This window comes from Leptinotarsa decemlineata, unplaced genomic scaffold (assembly GCF_025532065.1).
Source record: "Leptinotarsa decemlineata unplaced genomic scaffold, Ldec_3_MD MMD2_tig00000133_RagTag_RagTag, whole genome shotgun sequence".
Taxonomy (NCBI): Eukaryota; Metazoa; Arthropoda; class Insecta; order Coleoptera; family Chrysomelidae; genus Leptinotarsa; species Leptinotarsa decemlineata.
In genome coordinates, this window is record NW_027412542.1 from 6949226 (window position 1) to 6960176 (window position 10951).

General features: G+C 31.6%; 1 long non-coding RNA gene across 2 annotated transcripts; it reads left to right on the forward strand.

Annotated features, from left to right (window-relative positions):
• Positions 1 to 1516: 1516 nt before the first annotated feature.
• LOC111502763 (uncharacterized) lies at positions 1517 to 9929 on the forward strand. Of its 2 annotated transcripts, none has more exons than XR_002721781.2 (5): positions 1517 to 1895; positions 5488 to 5684; positions 5774 to 5936; positions 6359 to 6858; positions 9678 to 9929. It is a non-coding gene; the product is annotated as an uncharacterized lncRNA (long non-coding RNA). The 2 variants fall into 2 exon arrangements; XR_012464856.1 differs by having other exon boundaries at positions 6359 to 6822.
• Positions 9930 to 10951: the final 1022 nt, after the last annotated feature.

Here is a 10951-nt window from a genome sequence, read left to right on the forward strand (position 1 = left end):
TTTTTTGGCATTTCAGTAACCTATCTAAATAGAAGTACTCAAAAATCTTGGAAAAACCCGGACTTATCGTAATTGGCCTATAGTTTTCCAGTTTTTCTGGATCCTGCTTTTTAAAAATTGGGACAACTTTGCCGACTTTCAATATTTCCGGAAATGATCCAGTTAGAAATGACAGGTTGACAAGTAAGGTGAGTGGCATTATAATGAAGGGATGAGATTTCTTGATGAGAAATAACAGAACTTCATCTGGGCCAGATGAGTAGTTGTTTTTGATTTTATTGCTAAGCAAAAAAAGTAATTCCTCTGGTATAAAAGGCTCTAAGAAAATGGAATGCGAATTCGTATTTATGGGACGATTGTTTAGTTCATCATCTACTTTTATTTTGCTAATAATTTGTGAAGGACAATCAATGAAAAATTCATTGAATAAATTAGAAAAATCACCTGGGTTATCTTGTGAAAAGCCGTCTTCCATTATTTGAATATTTTTTGCGTCTCCCTTCCTATTTGGAAGTTTGCATATTACAGGATATTTCAGGATAGACCATTAGAACTATGGATTGATGATCATTGAGAAAAAATAATAATATAATCAAATATATCACACTCAGAAACAATTTGGTGAATTGACGCCGTACAATTCACTTCAACATAGGCCAACACGTCTACTTTTTCTTCACTGACGATGAAGTAATTGGCATTTTCTTCTGGTTCCTTTCGCATTTTTCTTTTCAGTTTTGGAAAATAATACCGAGTGGGATGGCGACGATTAGGGAACCTCTGAGCATACATTCAAGCTTCATCAGTTGCATTTTTTTTTGTTTCTCCGTAAATTAGAAACATGTCAATTTTCTCGTTTCTAGTATAATTTGCCATATCTAATTATAAACTACACAACAAATAAATTTTCAAAAGTGATAGCATATTCATTAGCATATTTGTTTAGGTAGTCCTAGCAACAGCTTCAATTGTTTGTCAGGGATAACTAAAATAACAAGACTTAGTACATAAGTATACCGAATACGTATTATTTGTTATTAGGTATGATCGTTTCTTGCAATTATTCATGAAAATAAAAGAAATTAAATGAAAATGTGTGTCATCAAATTATTCTTAAGAAAATGATCTTTCACAAAAAGCCCACAAGCCACCCGTTTTCCATTTGAAAAAATTAGGTTAGCTTGCGACTGTGAAATAATTCTTAAAACGACTGTGAAGTCATAAGCCTCAAAATCGTAGTTTTCCCATGTTACTTGATCAAGAATAAAGCGATTTACACGCTCCATGGCATTCTATCGTTATGTATTTTTCATCTAGGTAAAGTGCTTTATCAGACATGAATAAATTCGAGGGAGATAGGAAACAAAAACTTTCTTTCTCTCATATCAAAACAAATGACCACCTTCTCTATAAATTAAATTCTGGATATTCGCTAAAATCCTTAAATCTTTATGAGAATTCTAGAAATCTTAAAATTTTGAATAAATCTGGCAACATCGCTTCATTGATATCAAGCCATCGTCTTCCTTTGATCTGATAACTGACGTCACTAAAGACGTGGTGGCGGGAAGGTTGTGTTTAGAGTGTTCACATAAGTAATTGTTTTGGTAAGATGATTGTGAGGAATTTCAACTTGAAGTGGTTTTTTAATGTGCATAATATGTGTCCAGTGTATCTGACTATTTCCGAGTTTTTGGCAGAGAATAATTATTTTGTGGGAAGATAACCTAACCTAACTTTCCATACGTAACACATTGGCGTACTATCAGTTTGGCCAACAAAAACGGAACAGCTGATGATTTGTTGGTGTGGGGGCAACAGGCGCAAAAATGTATTTCTTGAATACATTTTGTGAAGTGTAAGGGGTTTAAACATAGGTATTAGTAGGATCAATGGTAAATATTTTTTGTTTTTTTTTTGGAGAACTGAATTCATTCCCATCATATACTTAATCTGCTCAATATAATGCGTTTTAAAATATCCTAACCTAAATTTTTTTTGTTCACTCAAAAGTATTTTTTGAAGTATCAAATGGCCTTCAGTGATTTTTTGTTAATTCTATTGTTTGATAAAGAGGCAATGCCGTGACATTCAAGAATTACGTTAAGAATATATGTATTTATCAAAGAAATTTTCAAATAACTGAATAAACTGGGTAGAGTATCGTTCCGAAAAACTTAAAAATATTTAAATTTTGAAATATGGTAAAGAACATATTTGACTCAGCGACGTCAAAATGGGAATTGAATTCGTAGCCAGCCCTAAAAAACTCAAATGATCTGAAATTTAGGCGATTGAGTAAATGAATTATCAATTTAGACGAGGGAAAGAAGGTGAAGTTATTATTGTCGGACCGAAAATCAACCTGTTTATATTATCATTTTTAAATTTATAACAACAAACCTTTTATAGATGGAGATTTTTTTCCATACTCAATAATATTTCATTAATTGAATAGAATTGGCCGATACTTAATGAAAATTCATATTGAAAAAAACTAATTAATACAGTTTATTGTTTGATTTTCACTATAAAGGGTTTTACAAAAACCGCGACACGTGTTTCGCTATACAATAGCGAAATTGAAAGTTACTTCTAAACTACAACCATTTTATACTCTAACCTATTACATACTCATTTGCCTAATGAATCAATCTACCTGGAAAGGTCATTAATGAATTCATTACCTATATCAATAAATTTTTCGAAAGTATACCTGTAAATATACCCAACTATTTTTACCTGCAAATGAACAGATTCAATAATGGCAATAATGGCGGTCTAATATATCCTTTATTATCAAAAAAGTTATACAGTCAAGCTTTAAAAGAAATTTACCCAATTCGAAGAGAAGAGGATAAAGATAGAGAAGAGGATAAGAGTTATAGAACCTTAACCTACTTAAGCCAACCCACTACAAATATTTAAGATTTTCTGCACAGCAAAGGTGTAAATACTGCTTTCAAACCCAACAACAACTTAGGCATGCACATTAAGAATAACAAAGGTAAAAGTCCAGTTTCAGAAAAATCAGGAGTGTATAAATTATCGTGTGGGTCATATCCGATGTTTTATATAGATCAAACTGGTAGAGCGTTCAAAATCCGCATAAAGGATCACAAATATAGTTTCCAGAATGGAAAATGCCACTCATTTAACCTCAGAGGGACATGAGTTCAATCATGAATACAAGCTCCTCCATTTCTAGAAGGAAGGTTTGAAACTTAGCTTGTTGGAGAGTATGGAAATGAACAAATTAAAAAACTCTTAACATCTTATGAACGATCAAACTGAATTGACTAATTCGCCATTATTAAATCTGTTCATTTGCAGCTGAATATAGTTAGGTATATTTACAGGTATACTTTCGAAAAATATATCGATATAGTTAATGAATTCATCCTGACCTTTCAAGGTATATATACTCATTAGGCAGACAAGTAGGTAATAGGTTAGAGTATGAAATGGTTGTAATTTGGAAGTAACTTTCAGTTTATGCTTGAGAAAGCTATTGTATAGCGAAACACGTGTCGTGGTTTTTGTAAAACCTTTTAAAGTGAAATGTATTAATTAGTTTCTTTAACAATATTTCATTCAGCGTACCAAAGAAGGTTCATATGTATAATGATTTTGTTGGGCAGTAAAATCAGCCCAACCACTCAGTTATATCAATAAGAAAAAACATAAATCCTTTGGAACTTCAATATATGTTTTTTTAAATTGGATTCAGTATTCAGAGGAAGCTGCGGTGTTAGCGAAACGCGTCAAGAAATTAAAATGTTTAAGAAAAGTGTGTAATTATATAATGGATAGGTCAGTCTATTCATAATATTTCACTAAATTCAGACATGCACTATTTTCTGTAACAAACTTGCCTGAATTCAGTTTAACGTAATATGAAATCAACTACAGTTTTATCCGAATTCAAATAATATTATTTTCGAATAGAATACTGTAACAAAAACAAAAAATATCATACATACGTACATACATATAAACAAACATATCAAACATAGTCCTAGTTCAGAACTAACGATTTTTCAAATCTTCGGAAGTGAATAGGAATCAAACCTGCGTCCAGTAATTTCATGACTAAAATTCAATAATTAACGACCTAACAATTTGCGGTTGCTTTCAATTTATGGGTAATCAATGTCACCAGAAGCTACGTCAAACTGAACAAGTTGATGTTCATCTTTCACCCGCTCTTCAGAACTTTCTATATTTATAACTTTTCTAAAAATTAAACATACATTTTGATAATCGAAATATATTCTATCACAAAAACGACCTACAGATCACCTATATGTTTCGATAAATAAGAACGATGACATCTCCCCTTACGAAGACGCCATCTATTGGATCGGCAGAGAACTAACTCAATACTGGAATATCAAAGATAAACGAGCCTTTGACATTGACCGCCGATGATATTTGTCCTCTGTCTTTCATTGCAAGGCAACCAGTTGCAACCCAGTGGTCAAATACAATACATTTATGGTTCAACACCAGACAGCACTGTTTCGACCCGCCATAGGTCTCATCAATAGTGCTAGAATGAACCGCAAATGCATTTCTGGACTCAAATGTCCTTGAAGAATTAGATGACGTTTTCATAAGGGGAGATGTCTTTCTTTTACCCCAATCCATAATCATATGAGTCGGTGGATGTTAACCATAATAATATTGAATTCTCACTATATCCGTAATGAAATCGGCCGATACATGATGAAAATTCATGACGTATTAAAGAATAACTTTAATGTGAGATTTTCACCAAACGCAACACGTGTTTCGCTGTATATTAGCTTCTTGAGGCGTAACTGTACTAACTAAAATTTACATATTCAATGCTTTACAAATTGTAAAATATAATATGTAGATTTTAGTTAGTATAGACACGCCTGAACAAGCTATTATGTAACGAAACACGTGTTGCGTTTTTGTAAAACTGTTTAGTGAACATCTCACAATAAAATGTTTCTTGAATACTATATATGTTTTATGGATTTTTTGTCTATTGAACTTTTCTGTTTGGTGCATTACTCATGAATGAATTTGTTCGATTGATGACTTATTTATTTTGTAGGAATTCAAATTGAATATAGGATAAAGAAAATAACTTTTGTCTGATTTTCACAATTTTTTTTATTTGTTATGACCGGTTTCGGTTCGTTAAACTATTTTCTTGTGAAATGAAGAGTTTAAATGGCCTCCGAGATCACCGGATTTAACATCCTCAGATTTATTTAAGGGCATCTCAAATCCGTTGTTTATAAAACACAACCTTCTATGAAATTGACGTGTTTTCTCGATTCCCCATTTTATTTACTGGAAGGAAGATATTAAGGGTGGAAAGTTTTCAAATTGACACCCTATATGTATATATAATTAGACGAGTTGTACTTTGCAACATTAGGCAGTCAATATTTGTTTTATTTTAATTTAATGTATTTTGGTAAACATTTTCATGAAATGTCTGCTTAGTATTTCAGACTCATTCGATTCAACTCAGTCAACTTAAGGAAGAAAACAAAATTACAACTTCATTGTTGAAAAAGGATGAGAATATTTTCGTCTATGGACTACCAGATAATTTTCCCGTTCAATTACCCGTCAGTTGTCGAAAGGATTTCGATCTTTTAGAAAAATATCTAGAATCTTCAAGATATACTGCTCAGCTGGTCAGTTTCTTTAATATTATGTATTAGTTACTTTCATTCGTCTGTAATTACAATCAATCCAGTTTTACTCATGATGAAAACTATTTTAGAGATTGTATTCTTCTCGTCAAGGTGGGAAAAATTTGATATCAACTACAAACAGAATATTAAGAAGTATTCTAACCGATGAAGTTGCTAGCAATTTCAATTTTTATGGAAAAAGATCGGATAAAATTCCTTTCAGCAACACCTCAACAAAAAATGTTATTGTAGGTAAGTATGGATGGATCTAGATTATCTAGAGAATGAAACATAAATATAGTACAATTCCATAATAGTAGGCAGCAAATTCTCAGAAATACTATTACATTAAAACGCAAACAATGTTGTCAAATTTGTGATTCTATATATTTTATCATCATTTTTGTCATCTGTTCAGTATGATTTCCTTACACTACTGCAAGAGACAAATCGAAGCAAAAACGTCAGTAATTTCTGAGAATTTTGTGCCTACACTTTTGGAATTATAGTATAATTCATCTGAGAACTTTCCAAAATACTGAAAATGAAATTTGGAAAGTTTCTGTTGTTCTATTGGAAGATGAGGATCTTTTCAGTTTAAGAATGATTTTTTGAACCTGATTTTCTTCAAAATTCAAAAATAATAGCAGTCAATGAAGTATACAATATTTCAGGAGCAGTAAAGGAAGTAACCAATTCAAGGAATGATAGAAAAATTGAGGACGCCATAAAAGTTTGGCTGAAGCACGCTCCACAACGCCTAAAAACCACATTGTCAAAAAAAGCATAAATTTTCACTTGATAAGTAAACAATGAATATGTACCAGATGATGTTTTTATATATGTTAATAAACTCAAACTTTCACGAACTTGATGTAGTTTGTTGCCATAGTATAATTGTAATCCTGAATCTTACAATGTTTATTTTGAATAGAAAAAGTGAATATGTCAGTGAATTACGAATTGTGAATATAAATATTTGTTAACTTTATTAAGTTGAACATCGTTCAGAAGCAATGTTGAAAACGTGTTCTGATTGCAGTGTTTATGCGAAATTTTCTATTTTCGCATATATTGTATTTGTTTGGATGAACTTTCCTTCAATTTTTTTTACGTAGTGATATTTTTGTTATAAAAGGTGTGTCGAGTTACCAGTGCCATCGCATTGGTATAGGTATGAGTTCAAAATGAAATAGTATAGTTTATTATATTTTGCTGTTACATCTGATATAATTTAATTCAGAACTAATCGTTTTACATACGGTGAAAGTTTTGCTAGTCGATTCATATACAGTGAAAGTTTCACCAAAAATATTGTCAAATAATTTATGTTACTCTCAATAGATATTCCTTCACATGAGATGGGGTGAAAATCACTTCTTTCTCAGCAAATTTGTAGAATTTTTAACGTATCGTATCGGGCGTGTCTTTACTGTAAATACATGCCCGAAGAAGCCATCGTATGGCAAAACACGTGTTGCGTTTTTGTAAAACTCTTTGGTGAAAATATCACCATAAAGTGTTTTTTGTATACGTCAGTTATGCATTTTCAACATGTGTCGGTCATTTCAGAGTATTATAGCTTTTTTGCAACTTATGATCCACTGTTTGGAACCTTTGGTGTAGTAATGAATATTACTGGAGTTTTTCCCCCAACACCAAATCGTTATTTTTAACACTTCGACACGTGTTTCGATCACCAACTGATCATCTTCAAAGAGGAAGATTAAAACTAGAAACGAATGCGAGCTAACCCTATTTATGCTATATAGGTATCCCCTACAGATAAACCATCCAGGCGTACCATCCATACAGGTATACCAACCTAAATTAATTTTACAATTTTGCCTTATCTATTATTTTACAATATATGTTTATATAAAACAATTTTCAGCTATATAAAAATTAATTTCACAATATTGCCTATCCATTTATTTTTGCAATGTGTCCTGATGAAGTAATCAGTAAACCCAACAACATTATTTCATTTTAACAAGCTATATAGTATGCTCTTTGGTATAGGTCCGTCATCGTTATTCATAATATTATTGTGTTTACTTATTTCTACACTCTCATAGGCATCTAGTTGCCTGTTGTTGTTAACTTGTCTAACTAATCTTAATGAACTGAAGTCTATGGAATGGTTTCGTTGCAAAATATGATGGGCGACTGCTGATTTTTCAGGTCTTCAATTCTAAGTGTGCTATGTGTTCCTTATATCTTACTTTGATAGATCTTTTTGTCAGTCCATAATATTTTGCATCGCAGGCCTTACATTAATTTCCGTAAATTCCAGACTTTTCCGAATTCTCGACTTTGTCTTTTGGACTTTCCAAAACGCTCTGTAGTGAATGACTTGTTTTAAAAACCACCTTCATACCTAGTTCCTTGAAAATCTTTCCAAAGTTCCTCGTATATTGGTGGTATGGAACTGAGATGTATTTATCTTGGTTTTTGTCCTTTCTGAAAGTCGAGATTTCGTTCATTCTTAACCTAAACTTCTTCCTCATTATGTCATCTACAATACCCCTCGAGAAACATTTAGTGGCTGCTATTTCCTGTATTGTACGTCTTTCTTTTGTGAACCTATCATGTGTTAGAGTGAAATTCAAAAGACGATGCACTAAAAAATTCAACCCAGCACGTTTGTGCTGTCCACTGGTTTTTAAAACAAGTCATACACTACAGAGCCTTTTGGGAAGTCCAAAAGACAAAGTCGAGAATTCGGAAAAGTCTGGAATTTACGAAATTGAATGTAAGGACTGCGATGCAAAATATTATGGACAGACAAAAAGATCTATCAAAGTAAGATATAAGAAACACATAGCACACTTGAAATATGGAAGACCAGAAAAATCAGCAGTCGCCCATCATATTTTGCAACAAAACCATTCCATAGTCAGTTCATTAAGATTACTTAGACAAGTTAACAACAACAGGCAACTAGATGCCTATGAGAGTGTAGAAATATGTAAACACAATAATATTATGAATAACGATGACCTTTATCAAAGAGCATACTTTATAGCTTGTTAAAATAAAATAATGTTGTTGGGTTTACTGATTACTACATAATGACACATTGCAAAAATAAATGGATAGGCAATATTGTGTATTTACAAATGTCAAATTTGAAAAAAAGTGTATGATGATTATAAATGGTAGTGTAACTATCACCAGTCTTAGACAAAAAGCAATCAACATTCGGAGTATCATGAATATCCTATGAAAAATATTTTTTGTGGAGAAGTAAATGTTTTTTATATATAGCATTATATTTCATTCGCGATTGTGAAACTGTGAAACTGATTTTTCCCTGAAAAAATTCCTGATGGCTGGAATTGAATCAACTAACTATGTGAATGTTTTTAATAACTGTTAGTGTGACGCAGAGCAGGTGAGTTCGATTGCGGATTGAGTGCATAGTCTTTCAAAGTTACCAAAAGCGGGGGAGCTGAGGAAAGGTATGTTCGCCCGAATTTCCTGGAGACTGAAAATTTTCCATGTAATCAAAATTGTATATCAATTCTCTCTCATACATCATATTGTATAAAGTGAATTACTGGAAAAATTATTTCCAGTAATTCAACGTTAAAATTATTTTAAAGTGGTCATTTCGGATGAGTTGATTGTTTCTCCAGTTTGTATTGGGAATTTACTTTTGTGCAATTTCTATCTTCGTGAAGAGTTTTTATTGACTTTGTTGCGGTAGTATCTATATTCATTGGACTATCGTTCTGACTATTCGCACTCGACTATCAAATTTTTGGTAACGCAATTCCATTCATACTTCTGAATATCTTACTTTTCATTCTATCTAATACATTGGTTTCAATACATTGGAATGGAACCCCCTAGTTACATTTCATGCTATATTTAATATGTATTTGAATTACATATACTCCGTTTTATACTTGTTATTGTTAATTTTTTGTGTAAAATATGTTTACTTTATTCATATCTAGTGTGAAACATGATTTTCGTCGATTGCAGGAGCCATTTTTTTTTGCGGGAAATGTGGAAAACAGTTCAAAACCAAGAAAACATTGCGTCAACATGACAGGTTCTATTGTGACACCCAACCATCATTTAAGTGTCCACGATGTCCATATAGGGCTCAAACTTCAGGAAACCTAAGAAGACATCAGTTTCAGCTTTCACATTGCAATAAGAAGAAATTATCGAGAATCTGAATGTATCCATTGTAATATCAATTTTGAGTTGAATATAGGGCTGAACAATTTAGCGCTTCCTTTTGTTTCTTTCCACAAAATAGTATTAGTTATTTTATCTTACTCAATTACGATACTCGAAATAAATAGGTTATTCTCCATCGAGTATTAATGACCATATAGACCATGGCTGAAGCAGCCTTCAAAAATGTTTAAAAGTGAAAAAATAATAGTGAGATGAAACCCATTAGAAAAGGAGGAAAATATGATAAAAATGAAAGGAAAAATAAATTACGGGTGATCTGAGTTCAGGAAGAGGGAGGGGGTGAGTTTTTAAGGGTAAAAAATGGTTTATCTCGATTTCCGGCAAAACTGCAAGTCCTATGAAAAAAAATTAAATAGCATGGTTGTAGGTAATAAACAGATCCACTACATTTGTATTCACAATTTTTTCACATAACCTCAAAATTAATGTGAAAAATTCAAATAACCAAGATTTTGATATTTTTTTTATCTTTTTAAAAAAAATTCTACGAAATTCGGTGAAAACTCACCTTTTTATGTCTCATATACACTGTAATTTATTTGATATAAAATTTTCATTTTTTCACCTTATTTTGACTCAATATCAAAATAGCACCCTAATTTTCAATCGAAAATTCTCGCGTCAAAATATCAGCTTTTTCCAAAATGTAGGAGTGCTTTTTGTTCGTTGAAATCTCTACTTTCTGATGGTGTGAAAAATTATACATTATTATAGTGAATGTTCCAAGAAAATGCAAAAAATCGAAAAAAACTCGATTTCGAATTATTTTTTCATTCATTACGTACAATTTGGAGCTATTTATTAAAATTTACATTTCAGTAACTCAAAAAACGTAAGATTCCATGTTACATTGATAAACGAAAATTTGCAAATCGAAATATACTACTATTATTAAACGAGCAAATAAGTTAATAAAGTCAATATTTAATAAGACATAATAAGACAACATAATAAGATGCCTATTTATTGCTGTTTCAAAATAATTTATATACCTGAGTCACCTACGGAATATTTTAGCCCATTCTAAGATATTTCATAGAGAAATGGGA